This window comes from Sabethes cyaneus, chromosome 3 (assembly GCF_943734655.1).
Source record: "Sabethes cyaneus chromosome 3, idSabCyanKW18_F2, whole genome shotgun sequence".
NCBI lineage: Eukaryota > Metazoa > Arthropoda > Insecta > Diptera > Culicidae > Sabethes > Sabethes cyaneus.
This window is the reverse complement of record NC_071355.1, coordinates 202,611,942-202,623,740: the sequence shown is the minus strand read 5'-3', so window position 1 is coordinate 202,623,740 and position 11,799 is coordinate 202,611,942.

Here is an 11,799-nt window from a genome sequence, read left to right as displayed (position 1 = left end):
TGAAGGTTCATGCATGAGAACGAGAATATCCTCCCGGACAACATATACAACAACTAATGAAGTTGTCTACCATGAATTGTCAAATGTGAAATATATTGTACTTTTTGGGATACTCTCAAGTCCCTTTGAATCTCGCAGAGAAAATTGAGACAAGTGATGTTCTTTAGTTGCCGTTTAGCCTGACTTTTCTGTCATAGGATAGAACTGCTACTACAGTGAATGACAGCACTGGTAACAGGCAACATCGGTATTGACGGAGGAAAGCAGAAAAAAACAGGTTGGAAAAACGGAATAAGGTATCATTCTTTTGTTTTGTTATAACCAAAACACGCTGCTCCTCCGAACGTTATTTTAACAAAAAATACGCCACCAAAATGGTAAATACCAGTTGGATTCATACACGCGTGAGTGAAAAGACATTTTGCCATTTTAGCGCAGCAAGAAGACATCCAATTGCTTCGTAATCATCACCGGAACTTTCGTGAATCATCTGATTTTTTTAAACTGCGAAAGCATTTCTTTTTCACTTACAAGGAAACATCACTATGCGTCACAGGCTTAGAGCTTAACCATATACACCACAGTGTAGTCCTGTCGATCCAGACCATCACTGCACTGCTCGTATAGGTGTAGCCTATGGAACTTTTTTGAGAAAACTTAACTTGACATTTGTATGGGAAAATGACTCAATGGAGGCGCATGGTACATGAATATCCTACATACACCCTCAAGTAACAGAACAAAAAGAAAATTATATTGATTGGAAAAGGATGATTTTATTATGCAACAAGCGTTTCTAAAATCACTTTTTTGTCTACCTGGAAGTGTTATTAAACTTTTCTCCTCGTTACGCTACACTTTCCATGTTATTTTATACCGCACTTTCCGCTAAACGAGACTCCGCAGTTTGAAAGTGAGACTGCACAGAACTGTGACCAAATTGCGACATACTGAAGTCACTGTCGTGAGAAGGATACAGAGCAACAACAGCATTTGGTATTAGGGTAAATGATCCAGATTTGGCTGGCAGGCACAATATCAATTTAAATAATCTCTGACTCTGAAGCATTAGTTGTATTTGTAATTATTAATTTGACAGTTTTTGGAAAAAAATAAGTACAATGTGTCCATACACCACATTGACTTCAAAGCAGCGTGTGATACAGTCGACTGAATATTCAACTATGAAGGTTCATGCATGAGAACGAGAATATCCTCCCGGACAACATATACAACTAATGAAGATGGCTACTATGAATTGTCAAATGTGTAATATATTGTACTTTTTGGGATACTCTCAAGTCCCTTTGAATCTCGCAGAAAATTGAGACAAGTGATGGTCTTTAGTTGCTGTTTAGCCTGACTTTTCTGTCATAGGATAGAACTGCTGCTACAGTGAATGACAGTACTGGTAACCGGCAACATCGGTATTGACGGAGGAAAGCAGAAAAAAACAGGTTGGAAAAACGGAATAAGGTATCATTCTTTTGTTTTGTTATAACCAAAACACGCTGCTCCAAAAGTTATTTTAACAAAAAATACGCCATCAAAATGGTAAATACCAGTTGGATTCATACGCGCGTGAGTGAAATGACATGTTGCCATTTTAGCGCAGCAAGAAGACATCCAATCGCTTCATAATCATCGCCGGAACCTCCGTGAATCATCTGACTTTTTAAAACTGCGAAAGTATTCGTTTTTCACTTAGTAGTGCTAATTAAGTTAGCCCTTCCCTGGTTTCTGCTTGAGTAAAGAAGCTCTTCAATACGTTCTAGGGAAAGTTGGAGATAATTTTCCGATATAAGCAAAGGTGGTTTATCTGGGAAGGAGAAGCTGGCAGCATGTTTGCCGTTCTTTGCGGAGGGCAATTTTATGCATGAAGTTGAATAAGACTTCCACATTGTAATAGCGCAATCCACTTTTTCCAAGGTACTGTTCAGAATTGCTCAAAATTCTAGAGCGAACATTGAGTTCAAAATGTAGTTCGTTGATTATGTCTGAAGACGAATGCCAGTGATTATTTGAAAATTGGTGATAATTGAAAGTTGTATTATCCATCATCTATAGACACATTCCAGCGTTACGGGACACAATTAGCACTCTTTGTTACCGTGTGAATCGCCTCCTATTTCACCAATTTTTTGGCAAATAACTTGTAAAATAGTTGTTTAAAGAGTACTTCATTTTCCACTAGAATGCCAGGGATTTGCGGAAACAGGAGCCGGTCTGCATAGTACAGATAGTGTCCCGTAACGCTGGAATGTGTCTATATACACTCCATGTTAAATACATTGCAATCCCTTTGGGAAAATATAAATGCTGCATTTCTACAAGTACAAATATGATCAAACGCTGCTGATAAGATCTAATACATGCATTTGGTGGGAAGCTTGCAAAACTGCAGAAACCGTAATTGGAAAAAATCTTTCTGGCTTTGTCCGCAAGAAAGTTCGTCCCGGTCATCACAGAAGAAAATAGCGGAGAAATCGGTAAGTTACGGTAAATAAAAAGTTACTAATTAGGTAGTTGTGTAATTAGTAAAATTAATTTTCATATTCTTAGGTCGAAACAAGTTGCCATTTGTCGAGGAAAGTCGTCACTTTACAAAAATAGTTGCCTCAGTCAGCTTTGAACAATCAGCATAAAATACGCTCGAAAGATCTGTTTAAAATAAAAACGGAGAATTCTTCAGCATGCGAAAAACACTGGGTAAGTAGTATCTCTTACATAATTGCTTATTCAACTGATTTTCCCTCTGTATTGATCCACCTACAGGTATTTTGAAGAGTCTCAAGTGGTTCGGTTTAGATTTTGAAAGTGAGTTAAAATTGAAGCTGCTGAATATGAGTTCTCAGCTTACGATCCTGTTAAGAGTTGTTAAACTTGGAGAACTTCTAGAAGATAATAAATATTCACCTGATCGCCAGTAACCACTTGAATCTTTTTTACTAATTTCAACTAAAAACTTAAAGCTGAATCAGTAGACAAATAATCCTTTGATTTATTGCAACGACGTATCATACCTCATTGACAGGATTCGTAACAGCAAATAAAACAATGAGATAACCGTGGAAGCTTGGTATTGATAGTGGGGAAGGATCATTAAAGATTACTATCAATTTTGCTTCGAAATGCTAAACTTACTCAGGACTCTACATCGTTTAACAAAAAGATGGTCCAATACGGTTGCACATCATAGCATTAGCTCTAAATCTTCCGGAAGAATATTTTATTTATTAAAAATAAATGTATTTTATTGATCTGGATCCATCTTCTAAAGCTTTATGAGTCTAACTCCACTATTGCTGGTGACTTGAAAGTTATAAATAAAATTGTCGATGTAGTGGTGTTTTGCTCATTACATCCGTATTCATAAGGATACAATAATGTGAAACAAGTAAGGTCCGCCGTCATGGGATATAACGGTTGACATCATTGATGCACTGTTTGAAGCAGAGGAGAAACAGAATCCAGGTTAGACTGATGCAAATGCGGGCTCGAGATGAGCTGGACGAGCTTGCCATAGTCTGATTAGTGCTGCCAATTTACGACGGGACCAATGAAGACCTGGTGGACTACTTTAATGTAATCACATGCTTCATTCTTCCATTGTGTCTACGTTTATGCCGTCGCGGTTAGAAAAAATAGATTAAACTTCTCGGTCCGTAGTTGATGGCGGATCTCCCAGTTTGGTAAACATGAACGAACTACAACCTAACATACGCTTATCCACCTTAAGATCTTGTTCCGTTTTGAGGATGCTATAAAACATTTTGTTTCGTTACTAGAAGAACCGTAGCAAGGATCGTAGCAACTGGCTCTGCAATTGTCCTGTATTCTAACAGCTGGATACGAAGTCTGTCGTATAAAAACAGAAGGTCAAGTTTCGACAACGAAATGTAGCCCCTAGACTTAGCCTCTTTTACCAGAGGAACTATTCTATTTTATTTGAAACACTATTATTAAACATTATTTGTCTATGAACTGGTGTTTTTGTCTATTTTTAGAATTTTAGTGCGATTTGAGGTGTCGCAAAAAAACCTGTGATTTACGTTCGTTTTATAAGTGCTATTGAAGATTTTTATTTAATTTATATGAGGAATTTGCTCTTAAATCTTTAATAAGGCGTAATTAAAAAATTGCTCGAACATTTTTTTTTAAATTTGGTTCAAAGGTGTATTTGGCAATACATATCAGGTGGCATTTATCGTTTCACTGGCATATTTTTAAAGTAACGTTCAGAGGAACACCATGTCAGAGTCTAGAATAGGAATAGGGCTTTCTTTTAACGAGCTGTACCCGTTTTTGGCGTCCCAAATGAAAAAAGACCGTCTTTGTATCTTTGTAAATTCGTTTGTTTAAATCTGTATTTAGAACAGGATGCACGAAATAATCAGGTAAACAATCTTATAAAACTAACTAACAAAATAAATACAACTTTATTGATACAGTTTGTCTCTTATGCGTACATAAATGCAATAAGCTGTACAAATATCTTAATTTTAATATCAATAGAATTCCGAACGTCGACTTCGAAAGCCATTTCAGTTCCACACGGTTAGGAAACTTCCGATTTTACTCAAAGATAGATCCGATAGGTCCAAAGGAACGTACTTGAACACCAAATTCCGGAAGTAATAAACACTGACCAGTGACAGTACAATCTTAAGCACAACCATAGACAACACAACGGTGTTGAACAGGCTGAAGGCCGAGAGCAGTAGGTTGATAACGAAGGCCAAACAATGAAACGGGAGCATCACGATGAAGGCAATCACCTTGTAAATAATCCAAACGGTGTACTCGAACGGAAAAACGAGTATGCTGAGCAGTCCATTACCGAAGACATAGTAGGAAATCGGGAAGTTTGGCGGATGATAGATTCCGTACAGTATGTTAGCCGCCGTAATTAGCGGTGTCGTTGCGACTGTTCCACATAGCAGCAGTATTTTGTAGATACAATATATTGCAATTGCACTTATCACTAGACTTAGAACCATTTTACTGGTACATTTGATGATTAACGCTCGTCCTGGAAGCTCAACTGCTCAAACAAATTTGCCTTCAACTTCAACGCTCACAGATCACACAATCAGTTACAGTCAGTCATCAGTCTTCGTCAAATGACAGTAATCATTTGAGTCATTGTTTACGATTTGCGCGCGACCAGAGAAAGTGTAACTAAGGTAACGTATTGCCTTTATGATTTAGTTGTACTGAAAATGTTCGTCTTTCGGTAATATTTATTAATATTTTCTCCTAAAAGCTGAAAAACAAGCTTTATAATAAGTCTTTCAATTGAACAGTACACTTAAATAATCAATGATGCTTAACCCTCTAACCTTCCAGTTGGCCTCCAGGTATGATGCTGGCCTAAGAAGCCAGTCGTCGTATGTTCAAATCCTGACTGGGAGAGGCTGTTAGAGTCAATAGGATCGTAGCAACTGGCTCTGCAATTGTCCTGCACTCTAACAGCTGGCTGCGAAGTCTGTCGTATAAAAACAGAAGGTCAAGTTTTGATAAAGGAATGGAACCAAGGCTTTGCTTTGCTTAACCCTCTAACGGGTTAGGCCAGCTGTAAAGCGTCTTCGCTTTTAGAGTTTCGAAGCCACATACGAAATTTGTTTTGAATTGGCAATATGAAAAATGTGTTCAGAACAGATTTTTTGACATTGTGATATTATTATCACAACATTCTGAAAATGCGTTCCAGAGTTATCATCTTTCAAGAACAAAAATCCAGGAAATTTGTGGAAAAACTCCTTTTTTTAAAAGGACTTCTAAAACAAAATGATTAACCTAAAAAGCTATGAATAATTTACATAAAGCAATTTGATAATGTATCTGAATTGAAAAAATATTTGAAAATAGCGTTAGACACGAAAACCGAAAAAGATAAATTAGACCATTTCTTACTAGGCGCTCCCTTAGATAATTATTTTTGCATGGAAATCGAAACTTGAGCTTCTTTTGAGTATACTTTAATGAAACAATAGTCATTAGCTTGATCGTGTCATTTTTACGATGTTGGACGTAAGAGGATTAAGGGAATTAAAAAGGTTCTTCAAACTACCAAACAATTTGATTAGAATTACAGCAATTTGATTAGAATTATTTTTAGGTCATAGAATTTTCAAGTCGGCTGACGGTAAAACTTTATGTCAGTTATCGGTTGTATCGACTGTTTTAGTTGTCACTATCCGCCTTGAAGATAAGACGATAGATGTTTTGCTCGGATTTACCGTAAGTCCAGTTTTTCGGCACCACGTTTCCACGACCTGTAGTGCCTGCTGTATTAAGTCAAGTGATGTGCTTATGCATTTTCCAGCTATTAGGATGAGATAGTCATCCACAAAATATACGCAACCAACTACCCAACAATCTGCTCAAGTGATTTGAGAAAGAAAGACGGTAGACTGATTGGTCTAAAACTTTTTGCTTGCTGATCAGCCTTTGGGAAAAATTAAATGGTTATTTCACGCTGTTGAATTGGCGGGCACAATAGCAATAATACAGGCAAACATCCTTTTCAGGGTGTGTTTGAAGTATTTGAATCCTTTCTGCAGTAGAATAGGGTATATTCCATCTGTTACAGGAGATTTGTATGGACAGATGTTATTAACCTGATAATCTTTCGATTTTGACAGTCTTTTATTAACCTAACATGCCTCGCCGAAACTGGAAACGTTTCTGCAGAACCTGTGCCAGCTCGTGCGTGCAGAAGATCGTACAGCCTTTGCAAAGGCTTTCCGGGCCTGCTTGAAGGGCTCCACGCCATATCTACGACGCCTCTTCTAGGCTCTCCTGCATCGTTTCTTCGGTTCCGCGAGATGAGAGTTCCACCATGGTGTTCCTCTAGTTGTTTTGATAGTTTTTAGCGGGAAAGCTACCACAAAAGCTTCCGCAATTAAAGATGTTACTTCTAGTGCTACATCCAAGTCAATTGAAGACTCGTCGTCGGTTCGAATCCTTGAAATTTCGTCGCGAGTTCCTCCTCAAAGAGTTCCCAGTCGGAAAATCTCGGATTATGAAATGTTGCAGCGTTCGAGGAGACACCCAAATGATCAAAATATATAAAGTAATGATCATTGGTGTCTCGTTTGAAACATGCCATTGTGCTATCTCATGACTGATCCTGTTAGAGTAGAGTGTTATATCTAACACATCATCTCTACCAGTTCGCATGAAAGTTGGACAATTGTCAATGTTGAGTATTCCAAGGTTGGTCCTAGAATATCTCAGCCTCAGATTGATATCCGAACTGCCCCAAACGATGTGATGCGCATTGGCGTCACTGCCTACAATGAGCGGAAGCCCATCAGATTGGCAGCATCTCACCACATCTGAAATCGTTGCTGGGAGACGGTTCGTCATGTGGTAAGTATGCAGAACAGAACGTAGTGCCTATGGACATCATCCACGGTGAGATCTGCTGTGACTGCACAAATATCTCGAGTAGTCAACTCACAGATAAGGCATGCACTTATTGATCTATGTAACAATACGCATGCCCTGGGCAAGAAACGAGGATTTGTCAAAACAATTTTGCTGAAAACAGCAAAGTTCTGGTTTCCAATATCCGTCGAATAAAAATACCCATTGTGAAATTATGGCTCCTGAACGATGGTGCGATGGTGACAGAGCCATTAAAATTTTTTTCGCATAAATAAAAATTTGCTGCTCGTTTGTGTTGAAGATTTATTTGTGCAACTCTATCTATTTGACTAGAAGAATGTATACACCAACCAACAACCAGAAAATTGTGAGCGAAGCCAATAATGTTGGCCAGAACTCAGAACATACTTGGTGTAATCTCCAAAAGAGGAATGGGACAGAACCTCTATGTTGTTCCCACGTGACGCAAGTGACAACAAACACCGACCGTACTAGAACACCCGCATTGCACAGTAGGGGAAAGATACCCAACGCACTCCGTTCACGACTGGCATGTTTTCACCCCTCCAGCCATTCAATCAACGGGGCGGAGTTGCACCTTGGTCTTGACAACTCTCACGGCAGGGTCGGATCCCGTGGCTCAATTTTTTGCTAAGCTTACAATTCGGCACCAACTCTCACTCGGTCCGCTTACATCCCGTGGCCATGGCCTTCGAAACACTGGAACCGAATTGTAAGATTAGGTAGCCGGAAACCACACGGCGAGAGTGTACCACCTACTCTGTCTGCGTACGGCAACTGAAGTTGCGTACTCCAGCCACGTGGAGGTGCCGATAGGAGTTAGTGAACAGAGATGATATATTTGCACATGTTCACTCTTTTGGCTGCTATTTGATTTTAGGAACGCTATTTGAAAATCTTTTTAGTATTGTACGTTGCAGCAATTTAACGAGTCCTATTCAAATTTTAATTATAATTATCCTGTACTTGGCAATATATTGAAAATATACTTGTCAAGTAAGAAGGGGTACAGAGGGGAGGCATCGACGAAGAACTGGTGGTTTAAATTGCTAAATTGCATACGTGTGAGGGATACGCAGAAAATAACCACGCTAATAATTTTCGCGTGGGAGTCTAAATAGGTGGAATCTCCGCAATAACAGCTTTCAGCTACATAATTACGTGGGTTAATGCTTAAAAAATTATAGATAATTGGTGCCCCGTTTATTTACAAGTTTATTTACATAATAACGAAGTTATGAACGGTGTTTCAAACATGTGGTAAAAAGGATTTGTTGCTTCAGAACATAATATATTACGGGTTTGAGTGAAAAAGATCGTCAGTCGAGTGAAAAGGAAAAAACAGATGATCGTCCAATGACGCAATGGTCAGTAGGTAAGGAACGTCATAGCCTCAGTATGTTGGGATACTTCTTTGATTTTCTAACGAAGGGCTAGACCATCACTAGCAACTACGTACTACATTTTGTTCTTGCGTATAACTATTACGTTGCAAATTCGCAGAAAATATCTCAATTGACTTTGCCAACAACCCTTTATATTTATCAGGTCTAACCCCAACTTGCTACTATTCGCGGATTTCAAAACGATGCTCCGACTGAAAGGATTTGGCTCCGGTGATGTCTACATAAGATAATCTTTTGCATTTTCTAAGATCGTTTCCTCTCCCCGAAGTGGAATTGAAGCTAACATAGACCTGCATTTAGGAAAGCCGATAAAATGCAATCTGTCTATCTGTATATATAAAAGTGAGCGTGAGTATGTTTGTATGTTTGTATGTTTGTAAGTATGTTCCACCATAACTCCAGAACGTCTTGACCGATCTCCACTAAACTTGGCACATATGTTCCTTGATATAAGAGAATCAGCACTGGGGGGTTGACAAAAGAGGGAGGGGGTTCATAACAGGGGGGGGGCCTTAAATCTGAAACGCCTTGACCGTTCTTTATCAAACTTGGCACACATGTTCCTTGACATAAGAGAATCAGCACTGGGGGGTCAACAAAAAGGGGGAGGGGAGTTTCCCTGATAGGTGGGGGAGGGTCCCTAATAGGAGGGGAGAGGCCATAACTCCGAAGCGCCTTGACCGTTCTTCATCAAACTTGGCACACATGTTCCTTGACTTAAGAGGGGGACTGTTTGAACGGTTCTCCCATAAGTGACGGTAGGACAAAAGGAGGAGCTGATGACCGGAGGTTACTGACGAGAAGGGGGGAGTAACGCCCATATGACTGTAACAATTTATCCGTACAATAGAAAAAATCAGAATACGAACCACTAAACTATGCATTATGCACCGAATTAAAGTGCCCTGTATAAAAAGCGTTCGATCATTAGTGCTAATTGTTGTTGGTCGACTCTGTTTGAGTCACAGGGGCAATCATTCAAACAGCGTGGAGTTCATCTGAGAACACCATGTTTTTCCCATGGTAAACTTTATGTGGCATGCTCCAAAGTGGGCTTAGCCAATAATTTGTGCATACTTGTTCCTGGTACTACTCTCACTAAAAGATGAGATGAAAGGAATGACAGGTTTGCTGTATCCATGGAAGAAACACTGTTGCACCTTCTACTTTTTTTTTTTATTAGGATAGCATGTACGGTGGACCCCCGTTCATTTGAACGATTCCTCATGCAAACTAACGGGGTTACTTTTTAATTTGAACAACTGGTAACCCGAAATATGCTGAAACCTGTGTGAACTGGTCGCCCTGCTCTTTGTTATTGTTTTGGTGGTTTGTTTTAGCTGGCAGTTGCAAGTGCGAATATTGCATTTTCCGATCGGATTTCTATCTTAATCGAAAACGGACAACGGATTCTATCTTAATCTTAAAGGGAAACGAAATGTGAAACCGATTAAACACGCTAGGTCAGTACAAACAAATCGTGTTTATGTGTATTGTCTGCATAAACAAATGTCATGTCATGTTGAGAATGACACTTGAACCATTTTTTAATTTGCACGTCGTGCAAACCAACGGGGTTCAAATTAAAAAGTGTTCAGATTAAAAATGGTCAAACGAACGGGGGTCCACGGTAATACTAAACTAACAAATAAATAATATGTGTCTAGAAAAGTACAATAACAAAATTATCCATTTCCTATGGATGGGGTAACCATTGTTAAAAGCGGAAGGTGCAAATAGGAAAAATGGCTTTGTTTTTCTTTCTTTATAGGGTTTTATAGGGACTTCTGTAAAGAAAACAGATGCGCGAGTGGCCGGGTAGACAAAAGAAGGTGAGCTGACAAATGGGGAGGAACGTCCGAAAGAGGAACAAGCGTTGTACTTTTGCATTACCGTCAACTTTCGCTAATTGCACTAAGCTTTTAGCCCGTTTAGTGAAAGACTTTCGTTAATTGGGCTGAGATGTCAAAACCGAGGGATATATTGATTGTTTTTATGTTTATAGGTTAGGTTAGAAAGGTTTATAAAAATATAGTTAATAAAAAGACATGGTGAACTTAAGGAAAAAGGACTTACGTCCTCTTTATTCACTACCGAGTTACAAACTGATTTTTCTTAATTCTAGCACTCTTAACCTACCCTAGCTGCTACCTCTACGCGGTTATTCCTACCTCCCACGCTGCATCGATCGGTGCACTGGAATAGTGGAAAGCGGAGAGAGTGATAGCGTGGTTTCCCACGGTTTCCATATTCTACTTTTCCCACGCTGCGCTGGGATGCGATCTTGCCAGATGTGCGTGCCGGGTGTTTTACGACAGGAGTGGAAAACAACATTAAGAATTTCCACTCCTTGATGGTTTCGCTTCTATGCGGGAGGGATATTTGTTTGCTGTGTTAACTCCTCTCGTCTTAAATGACTTTGTCCGCAAAGTCGATTGGATGTCGATGACTGCTGTTCTTTGGATGGTTTGACTTTGATGCTGGTCTTTGGTTTGCTGGAGAGATAACAAAAGATAATGATAATTATCAGGGTCACAATTACCGAAGTTCCAATGGATCCGAATATATTGAATTTCCAATTAAACAAATCGTGTCCTTCGTGCAGTAACTGGAGCTGCTCGCGGTGTTTCAGAGTGAGCTGTTGCAAGTATTCGACCGGGAGAGCGTCTATCAGGTGGTGCTCAGCGATGTGAAGTCCAATAGTCGGGTAGAACGTGTTTCCTGGAACGATAGTCTCCAAATTTGCGTAATATTCTCCATTGATTCGTAAACTGCAATTCACGAACTGTATTAGGAACGAACCGGTCAGAGTCTTATTAGCGTTGCTGCAATTTGATGTGACATCTGCGACAGCATCATTTATTAGTACTGTGGCTTCATCTATTCGTTTTATTAGACCGTTGGAATAAGTTTTTTCGACCGTACAATTAGAGTGGATGCACTCTGGGGTATGGCTTAGCATCGATTTGTCACACAA